Source organism: Malus domestica, chromosome 02 (assembly GCF_042453785.1).
Source record: "Malus domestica chromosome 02, GDT2T_hap1".
Classification (NCBI taxonomy): domain Eukaryota; kingdom Viridiplantae; phylum Streptophyta; class Magnoliopsida; order Rosales; family Rosaceae; genus Malus; species Malus domestica.
This window is the reverse complement of record NC_091662.1, coordinates 37,527,105-37,538,698: the sequence shown is the minus strand read 5'-3', so window position 1 is coordinate 37,538,698 and position 11,594 is coordinate 37,527,105.

Sequence of the window (11,594 nt, the reverse complement as noted above, 5' to 3'; positions counted from 1 at the left end):
ATTACTTGCGTCCCAAGTTACTTAAATTTCTTGTTATCAAATGATTGTCACAAATGGGTTAAGTCTGCATTAAGTTATTTTTCTTGCCTTGTAACAAGGACTTTTAGTTCATAATCTTGTATGTTCAAAACGAAGGGAGTTCAAGGCCCTTTTAACCATCTCCTCGAAACACAGTTTGTTCTTAATGGAACCATGTTTATTATGCTAACCAGATTCGAATGTAAATGGAACTCTTAGGTAGAAAACAGTTGGAAATAACTTGAATATATGCTAAAAAGTACAAGAAGCGACAGATCTACTAAATTAAAGTACAAACAAAAAGACTCGGGCAAGGTCAAACTTCTTACAGCCGTTTTTCTTTGAGTTTACAGAGGTTGTATGTTAAAAAGGATAGATGGTAAACAGGTTTTACATGAGGGAATCGATACTACAACACTAGGGAAGGTTGCAGAGCTTTTACACTAGACAAAACATGACTTTTCTAAGAGAACTATTGCTTAAAAGGACTGAATCTGGCAAGTTTCATCTTTTCTAGGTATGAACTAGCATGAGAGCAAAGTTTGTATGCCTTTTGATTGGTTGGTTGAGCGTCCTTATCTTTGTTGTTTCTTTCCCCTTTTATAGCCAATTTGGCCCGACTGCTTTAGCTTTACTCTTTGTCGAGGGCTTTTAAGGGTAGTAAGTCATCTCTGATTTACACCTTTATGTCATCAAAAGTGCTTTTTGGATGGTAGTGAGCTAGTCTCTATCACTTTTCACTTTAATCATAGGCACATGGCCTATGTTGTGGTTGAGACTTCCTTACTCCACCTCAGGCTTCTTGACTAGGCTTCAGGCAAGTTCGACATGTTTTTGCGCCTTTGGGCTTTCCTTAATACAAAGCCCAATGTTTAAATATCAACCTAAATAGTGCCCCCTTTAATCATTGTTAAGTTTGCAAACTGAGACATTAATAATGATTAAACACCAACTGCATGCTTTTACTCAGAACTTGCACCATTTAAATAGACATGCCCCGACCCTGATATTCCCCGAATACCAAGATAGACACGTGTTGGCCGACACCTGAGGGTGACGAAAGCCATTACTTGATACAAAAGCTAAGCATAAGAAGTAAATAAGGATTATGAATTTAAATACAACGAGTTAATAATTTAGGAACATGTTCAGAGCATACCACTAACTAAAGCTCTAAAAGAATTAATACAAAATTGAATAAATAAAAGGATGTGGGTTCTACACCGAGTGGACTCGAATATGTCAATGCGAAAGCGTTGACGTAGGGATCATATGCCTCGATTCTAACTCTTGAAAGGGGGCGCAAAACAAGAGTGAGTGGACCAAGTTCATATATATATATATACATAATACGAAAATAGTTATGAACATACTAACCCCCAGGTTTATATATAATGAAAACTACTAACATAATAAGTGATAGGTTTTTTGAAAGCCTAGCATGCCGTAAAACATCACAACAGGTATAACGCGAAAAAGCATCATATAAATCATCGCGTGTATCGTCTCGTAAGCGCGGTGTTCTGCTAGTAGGATCATTGAATAAATGTAACTCCTGGCCATATGCCAGCACCATGGTCTCTACGCCCGTAGCCAGAGATTACCAACTCCCAGCCCAATGCCTGCTCCGTGTCCCTCAGCCCGTAACTAGGGATTATTTCTTCCGACCTAACTACTCCGTGATCCTCGCTCCAGGCAGCATAGTGTCCACTAGGTATGCACAAATAGTTACGCCTCTCATAAATAACCACTTCATAGTATAAAGTCATCCATCGTCTATACTATAAAGAGGGGTTTCTAAAACATGTTCTAGCATCCTATCGTCATCCATCAGATAATCTACCAGTTCATGGTTTTTATAGAAAATACGATATATTAAAATATAACTCAATATAGGCCGATAATTAATTCCTCACCAAAAACACGAGACGAAAAATCAACATATTCAATAAACATGCTAAACATAAAATTAAATCATAAACTCGTAAAGCATGCTATTCATTTATGCAATTAAACCATAAATTCATATAATTTTAGAAGGGGTCCACTCACAGAGACTCCGTAGCAGCAGAATTGTGCGGAAAATGATTAATAATTTCCTCACTAGCAACTTCACCTAAGCACAAAAAGGTAATAAATAAATAAAAGGATTTTCTAAAGGATTTGGGCTTGAACTAAATAAAATAAAGGGTTTGGGTTGAATGGTTAAAGCCTAATGGGTTTAGGTAAAAGGTTTTGGATATGAATAAAAAGGATGGTGGTTTGGGCTTGAGCCCAAACCCACATACCATACACCTATACACACCAGCACACACACATATGTATGCACATCATACATGTACACTTACACACGCACACACGTAACACACCACACACGTGCATGGACACACACACACACACACCACGCACACACATGGACACACACACAACCCACACACACACAACATGTGCATGGCCCAAAACACACATCCACACATACGCACAGCCCAACTCACACATTCACGGCCCAACACCACACACACACCCACACACAAAGCACGGCCTATGCAGGGCACAGCCCACATGCCAAATAACTAAAAGGAAATTGGGATGGTCCAAGAATGGGCTAAGGCCCGTGGGTGTTTGAGAATGCCTGGTGGCCTGGTTGTGGTTCGGGAAGAACAGAAAATGACGCCGAAGTTCAACATCGGAACCAGACATGCATGCACAAAAATAAAGGTTTCCACTTGAATTTCCATCACCAAAACCTCACAATTACACATAAGAACTCTCTCAGATGTACTGCAGCAGGTTTTTGGAAGAGATGGACCTCGAACTTGCCAGAGTTCGTCCTCCTTCTTTTGCCTGATTCTGGAAATAGAGATGAGGGTGCATACAGGGATTAGAACTTCAACAGATAGTTCAAAAACCTTATCTAATCATCCCAGAAGCAAGAGAGATAGAGAATGGATGCATTACCAACACCAGCCGACTTCAAACTCGACGGCATTTTGCTGGAATTTGTTGTCGAGGCTGGGGTTCGTACGCGCAGAAGTTGCAAAGGTTGAAACCCTCGAGTTTCAATGCAAAATTAGCATCACAGAGTGCAACATAATAAGATTAAGACACAGAAATTCAAAAGTAATTAAAGACCTCACCTGGGTTTGAGTTTGAGAGCTTCAAGCTTTTGGCATTAATGGTGCCGAGGTCCACACTGAACTGATCCCACATGTAAGATCACCACTGTGATATTTGCATCCCACAGACTTCGAATATGCTAAGGTCAGGGTTTATTTATGAAGGTAAGTGGGAGAGTGAGAGCTTTCTTCTCTCGGTGCTAGAGAGAGTGAGTTCGAGATAAATAGAGTTTTAGAGAGAGAGAAAAGGAAAGAGGGGTCACGGGGTGGGGGGATCGAAAGAGAAAAAAGAGATGTGAGTTAGGATGCTGCCACGTGGCAGTTTGGGGGTACAACTACACGTGTACTCTAACCATCCTTGACATGGTTCAAGTCCTCGAGTTGAGACCCCTGGGCAGGTGCGTGAATATCACCCATGATTGGTCATTGCCTTCTCACCCAACTGCTGAAGACTCAAGCGCCTCTAAGTCAATTACTCATCTAGAGTACACTTCCTCGACCTTCAAGAGCTATGGGACGTCCTTCGCGGGCTTCATCCCATTTGTAAAGAAGACATTCAGCCTGTCTTCCCCCACTACCAACAGGGATCAAGAGGACATGAATTTCCTCCTATATAGGTTGAACAAACATGTGTTCCCAAACAAATCCAAATGAGTGAAGCTGGAGCAGATCCCTTTGGTGGAAGCCTTCCATTTCTTCGATGATGTGGCCACAGGGTATTTCCTCCTCACACACCTATACCACCTAATATATGAAATGACCAGAAGTGAACCCTTCGAGACCAATCTCAATGGGCCAACTTAGATGGTCCAGTTATGGCCCCAATGGTACTTCCTTAAGTTCCGGGAACCCATCCTGGAGTTCCCCGAATGAGTGGCTCCAGCTCGCATCTTGGCCAAGGCATCTCCCACCAACCATTCAACACTTGCCTGCCTACTTCAGAGTTTGCCGGACTCAGGCAGACTTAGAGCGGGGTGCCTTTGTGCTCAGGAGGTATCTATGGTTCTCCGACCAGATCTTTCAAGATGCTTTGGGAAAGAATGTCAGCAGCCTCTGCAAGGAAAAGTTTATCAGTTGAATCCAGCAAAGAGATCTGGCATGGGGAGTACGAAGCGACCGCACGGGCTACGAGTGCGGGCTAGATGTCTACTACCCCATTTTCTGTGGTAGATAGCTGGGATTTTGGCAGGCGATCCCAGTGCCATTCTTTGACTCTATGCATTGTGGAACCTTCTATCGTCTTCGCTCTCCCTCAGAGGTAACTTTTTGGGTAGCTCGATGTAGTTTAGAAATGATTAGCAAAGTCATCCATAAGCATGTAGCCCTTAACTTTGAGTGCACTTTAACCTTTGCCACTTGGTAGGAGGCCAAGTGGTTAAAGAAATATGAAGGGGACATCAGGGAGGCCTATGATCGTCTCTTCGGGCAGCTCTTCTTCAAATCATATCCGAAGAAGGAAGAGCTTGAAAACTGGAATGAGGCTATCCACCAAAAGAACTAGCGTTTTCTTGTACGTATCCTCTAATACTCATATTTTACTTCTCTTTGGGGTACATCCATAATCTATTGATCACTAATTCTTACTTTGGCTTTGCAACCCAAAGCAACACTGAGGAAGTGGATGTTGGGCCAGAAGAATAAGCTGTAGACACACTTATCCTTCAAGAGGTCGCTACCAAGGCTGCAAGGCAAGGGGCTAGGTCCAAGCAAACTTATGAAGATGCTAGGGACATCTCGAAGCTCTTTGGGGACTCAGCGAATGAGGTGGAGCCTAAAGAAGAGACTCGAGCACCTCGATGGGCAAGGGTAATTATGGTGGAGTCTTCCAAGTCCGAGCCCAAAGAGTGGCTTCAGCCTAGACTTACTTTTCCTAGTCTGCAGGCAACCCCAACCAAGAAGAAGACTATAGCTCAAACCTCTAAGGTGTCCAAATCCTCATTTGGTCATCCAGCCGAATCGGGCAGAAAAAAGCAAAAATCCTCCAGTAAGTGATTTCATCTTTAAACTTATCCCTTCCAGTCTTGATTTCCTTGAACATTGAACTAACACTCCCTTCCTTTCTTGTAATCAGGGCCTCCAGCAACCAAGAAACCTGCCCATACTCCCAAAGAGGGGCAGTCGGGTGGAGAAGTCTAGCCAAAAGATCAGACAATCCTTGATACAATCATCAAAGAGTTGAAGGTATGGCTTTTACTTTTTAAATATTGAATTGCTTTCTAAGTTTTTCCTTCCTTAATCATGATGCTAATCCTTTGCTTGTTTGCTTGTAATATGATACTAGAGGTGAATGGACCACCCAGCCTGATGCTTCTCATCTAGCCCGAGCAGCGCAACATTCCCCTCATCGAGCCAAGCCCTCAAAGATATACTTTTATTTCAATCCTGGTTACATTTGTGATTTTCCAAATTTTGAAGCTAATGACCATCTTCATTCTTTTCTAGGCAAAGGTTGGGGCTTCTGCTCCTCCAGTCGGGCAAAGCTTAACTCCTACTCCTTCAACTCTTCCCCCAACAATGGTGGTGATTCCCACTTCCTAATTTAATCTAAGGACTGGGGAGATGTTGCACTATGTTGAGGACGGCAGCACTTCAGTAAGCCTTTTTTTTTTAAGTTGCCCTAAAATCCCTTACAAGTTCATCCTTAACTTGTACTTATATTTGGTTCTTTCTTCTTTTAGTCATCTCCCATGCATGAGGCTACCCAGCAACCATTTACTACCTTTAGGGAGCCAATGGTCCTTGAGATCCTAGTGGTCTTAGAAGTGACTAACCCAAAGGCCTTTCAAGCTGTTTCTTGGGCCAGCCCACCTTCATCTCCTAAGGCTGCTGCTACCATAGAGGTGCCTTCTCCTCAAACTCAAGGGCCATCACAGGTATAAAAGTCTTCACACATGTTCCTTTTTTTTTATCTTTATCATGACTTAAATTCTTGACTCGATTCTTCCTAGGTTTGCAACAGACTTCTGGCGAGGGTTCGGGCTAGTCCTCAACCTCCCAAGGCTTATGGCGTTCTTGGGATTTCTATCCCTCGGCTGAAGAAAATGACTACTGCTGCCGCCTCCTCCACTTCTAGGCATTCCCCTTCCATCTCTACGGAAGTTGCCTCTACCGCTACTGCCTCTGGGGTGCTGGAGTGATGCCCCTACCCCTTGCATCCATTCCCGCGACGGCTCCTTAACCAAAATTGTTCACGATTTTGGGCAAACTAGGACTAATAAGCTGAGGTCCCCAAGGTGTCATTCTGAGCCTCATCTTCTTCAACATTCACGTCGAGTCTCCTGGGAGTGGATGCAGAGGGACTTCACTGCCTCCTTCAGCCTTAAGGTTCTCCAAAATGCTGAGAAGGCTTTGACTGAGCTATACCAGGCTTAGCAAATGTCGAAAGTTCAGTTCAAGGCCTTCCTCTCATTCTTCGAGAACCTGATGGCTCTTAGGGATCAACACCAGAGGGTTGAGATGCAATCAAACAGAGTTAAGTGCTATAAGGAGGAGCACACTCGGACTTTAGCCTATTTGCAGCAGCTGGTGGATGAGAGCTTAGCCATGGAAGAATCATGGTAGTGGCCACAGAGATTCAAAAGCTGGAGGAGCAATTATCTGCATTAAAGGCCCAGCAGATGACCCTTTCAAGCCAGCTTTACAAGAAAATTGAAGAAGTGAAGAAGGTGAACCAAGAGGTAGAAGACTCTGAAGCCCAACTAGCCAATAACAACATGTACTTAGAAGAACCTAGCAGGATTTTTACAATTATACAAACATATCATTCTAGAATAGCTGTCTTGGCAAAAGATGTAAAATTGTTAGGCTAGGGTCTTTATAACTTCCTCTCTTGATGAAATGAAATGACTTCCTTCTTTACTTCAACTTGCCTTATTTTACTTTGAAACTTAACTGTGGTAAATGCATAATCTAACTTCAACCTTCCTTAAAATGTTTAAACTTCCTCAATATAACAATCTCTAACATCCCACAAAGTTAGGTGATATTTCTTAAAAAACTTAGCATTAACAAGATGTCTTTGCAAGTCCCCTTCTAAGTCTGCCAAGTAATAACCTCATCTGTCTAACACTTGGTTGATAATGAAAAGGCCTTCCCAAGTAGGACTCCACTTCCCAAAGCCTCTAACTTGAGCTCCCAATGGCAGAATTGCATTCCACAATAACTCTCATTCCTTGAAGGTTTTCAACTTCACTTTCTTGTTATACGTTCTCTTCCCTTCTTGAATTTTGTTTAAGGCTTCAATTCAGGCCACATCCAAATCTTCAATTCCTTGACACATAGCTTGAATGTATTATTCACTGCGTAAACCAAACTGGTTTTGAAGCCTTACATAACTTACATTGATTTCCATGGGGAGTACAGCATCTTGCCCGAAGGTTAAGGCATAAGGGGTAGTTCCTGCCCTTTTTGAGGTCCTATAGGCCTATAGGGTATCTCCCAACTTCTCATTCCACTTCTCTGGACTATCTGCGACCATTCTTTTAATGATCTTCACCAAGATCTTATTGTTAGCCTCTGATTGGCCATTTGATTAGGGATAGTAGGGACTAGACTGGATCATCCTTATCTTGAACTTGCTTGCAAATTCCTCTACTTCTTTCAATATAAAAGATGGCCCTCGATCTGTGACAATTGTCTCGGGCACCCCATATCTATGTAAGATCTTGGTTTCAATAAATTTCTTCACAGCAGCTGAAGTGATAGTCTTCACCGCTGAAGCTTCCACCTACTTGGTGAAGTAGTATGTTGCCATAATTATGAAGGTGTGCCCCTTGCTAGAGGCTAGATAAATTTGCCCGATGAAGTCCATTGCCCACCCTCTGAAAGGCGAAGGCTTTACGACAGGGTTTAAAGGCATTGAGGGCACATGTTGAAGAGGTCCATGTTTTTGGCATTCTTCACAACCTCTGGCATAGGCTTTGCAATCATTCTCCATATCAAGCCAAAATTAGCCATACCTTCTCAATAACCACCTCATCTTGGTTCCACCTTGATGTGCTCCATAAACTCCTTCATGTACTTAAGCAATTACTTTCATTAACTCTTCTAGGCCTAAGCACTTCAACAAAAGTCCATCTGGAGTCTTTCTCAGCAAAGTTTTATCCCACATGACAAACTTAGTTGTTTGCTGCCTAATCCTCTTACTTATAGGAGAAGAAAGATCATTCAATTAATGGATGATAGGTGTTCTCCAGTCTTCTATCTCAGCCTCTTTAGTCATTATATCTAAATTGAACCCTCTCGCAAAGGCAGAAGGGAGAATTCTCATTTGTACTTCCACATTCACCTCGAACCTTCTTTCTTGGATCTGTGCTCTAGAAGCCAACTGTGCCATCTCATTAGCAATTAAATTTGCTTCTCTGGGAATGTAATTGACTAAAATCTCAGTACCCTAATCACTTAATAGTTGAGTAGCTGCCAAATAATAACCAGCCATGGTAATGTGTCAGCACTTGTAGTCTTCATTTAACTGATTGATCACCAACTCTGAATCACTAAATTCCTTCACTTCAGTTGCCCCCAACTCTATCAGGATTTCTAAGCCAATTATCAACGCCTTGTACTTTGCCTGATTGTTGGTGGTATCTTGATAAACTAGGACGAATGAATAGCAATGGTGAATTCCTTTAGGATCAATGATGATAATCCCAACTCCAGCAGCATGTTAAGTGTAGGATCCATCAAAGTACAACCTCTAATGAGTGATCCATAAGCTGGTTATCCTTCTCACCTATTGCTGGATCCATTCAGCCTTGCCCGAGTGATTTTTACTTGGTGGGATCCATAGACTGTCTACTTCCAAAGTTACTGGGATGTTGACAAGTTCATTTTGTGATTCTTGGTGCTCAGTCAAGAAGTCTGCATTGGCTTGTCCCTTTATAGCTCTCTGAGGCACATATTGAAAACTAAATTCTAACAATGCTATAATCCACTTCCCAATTCTCCCAGTTAACATTGGATTTGACAACATATACTTGATCACATCGGTCTTGGCAATAATATGATTATGACAAGGTAACATGTAACGCCTTAACTTGCAGGCAATGAAGTACAAAGCCAAAGATAGCTTCTCAATTAGGGAATATCTTGTTTCTACCTCAGTAAGAATCCTACTGAGGTAGTATATTGCTTGCTCATTCCCCCCTTCATTGTTCTAAGCTAGCAAGCTTCTTATTGACTTTTCAGAGGCATAGATATAGAGATTCAAAGGTTTCCCCTTCTGAGGGGCGGCATAAGCACTGGTGGAGAGGCTAGGTAAGTCTTTACTTTGTCAAAAGCCTTATGGTGTTATGGGCCCCACTCGAACTCTTCTTGGTTTTTCAATCTTAGTAAGGGAGTCAATGGTTGGATTTGCCCGCCAAATTAGCAATGAATCTCTTCAAGAAGTTGATATTTCCCAGTAGCCTCTGCAACTGCACCTTGTTGGTAGGAGAAGGTGACTTCATTATGGCTCGAGCCTTATTTTTGTCTACCTCCACATCTCTTTGATGAACAAGGAATCCCAAAAAGTTGCCCGATCTTACCCCAAAAGCACATTTCTTTGGATTTATTTTTAACTTATGAGTCCTCATTCTGGTTAAGGCTTGTTTGAGGTCCTCTAAGTATTGCTCCTCAATTTTTTACTTCGCTACTATATCATCAATAAACATTTCCATGCTATGGCCGATTAAATCATGAAAAATGGCATTCATCGCCCTTTGATAGGTTACACCAACATTTTTGAGCCCAAATGACATGACTACATATTCATATGCTCCAATATGTCCTAGGCACCTAAAAGCTATCTTATGAATATCCTCTTTAGCCATTTTAATTTGATTATAACCAGCATTACCATCCATGAAAGATAAAACTTTGTGTTTTGCAACTGCATCTATGGATAAATCGGCCATTAGCATAAAGTACTCATCTTTAGGCTTGGCTTCATTAATATTTCGATAGTCAACACAACATCAGATGGTGTTAGTTACAGATTTAAATACTGGCACAATGTTGGCCAACCACTCAACATATTTGCAGGCCTAATAAATTCGACCTTCACCAACCTCTCGATTTCTTTTTTAACGTTTTCTTTTATCTCTTTTGACATCCCCTTTAGAGCTTGCTTCACGAGCCTGTACCCTTCCTTTATAGGCATTATGTGCTCTACTAAACCGGGGTCCAATCCAGGCATATCTATGTAATGCCATGCAAAGCAATCTTTAAATTCATGCAAAAGGTTTATTATTCTTGGTTGATCACCAGTTTCCAACAAACCACTGAGTTGTATTGGCCTTGGATCCTCCTCAGTCCCCAAATTAATCGTTTCTAAAGGGTCTTATACTTCTGGTGCTGGCTTATCAGGCTCTGTACATAAAAATTCAACTGACTTTGGACACTCGAGCACATCATCTGGCTAGTCCAAGTCATGAATACACTCAACCATGAGTATGACTGCCTTTATCTCCTCTCCCAAAAATTCTTCTTATTCTCCGTCCTTGGTTCTTAAAACCTCTTTCTCCCACTCTACTTCCTCTTTAGTCGAGCTCTCTCTCACTTCTCTTATTTCCTTCCCATACACCAGCATTCTCTTGATTAAGGACCTGACTGCAACTACTTGGTCTTTTCTCCTCTATTCTGACATCATTGGTGTTAATGGGCAGGAACAATATGGGGCATGCCCCATTCCTCATTTGTGAGAGATAATCCTTGTTCTAGAAGCTTTTGGGCCGTCACCTTAGTCAGATGGTCGTTCTCGTCAGTTCTTAAACACTACAAGATTCCAATATTGGGGTTGTAGAAGTTTTCCTCTGCAACATTGGCTAAGGGGAGAAATGGTCGTGCCTCGGCCTCCACAATTTCCTAAAATCCTGGTTCCCCGACCCTTGCCTCATGGTAGATAGCAACTTGTTGATGTAGGGTCGATGGCATAAATAGACTTTGGTGAATCCAATAAGTTCCAAGTAAAGCTTCATAAGTAAAACTATTATCCATCACAAAGAAAGCTAGCATGATTTGCTTAGAACCCAAGTCAACCTCTAAAAGCAATATCTCATAAATTCTAGTGATAGCTCCAGATAAACTAGAAACTGTAAGATTAGTGAGGATAAGGTCTTCCTCACTTCTACACAACCTCTTCATTTGATTGAGGGGAAGTACATTGATCGTTGCTCCATCATCTATCAAGACCCTTTTGAAGGGTACTCCTTCTAGATAAGCAGTTACATATATGGTTTTGAAATGGTTGGCCAAGACTAAGCATGGTCTAATGAATGCCATTTGATCCGAATATATCCTTTTAGGCTCCTTTCGTGTATCCTCGGGCAAGTCTGCCATGCTTGATCTCTCTTCCCCAGCTTCTTCAACACTAACAAGTGTCATCATTGGCTCTGCTGCCAAATAATCACCTTCCATCGTGGCAAGCTGATTTGGTTCAGCGCAGAACATGGCAGATAAGACATATGTCATGTTTACATGGAA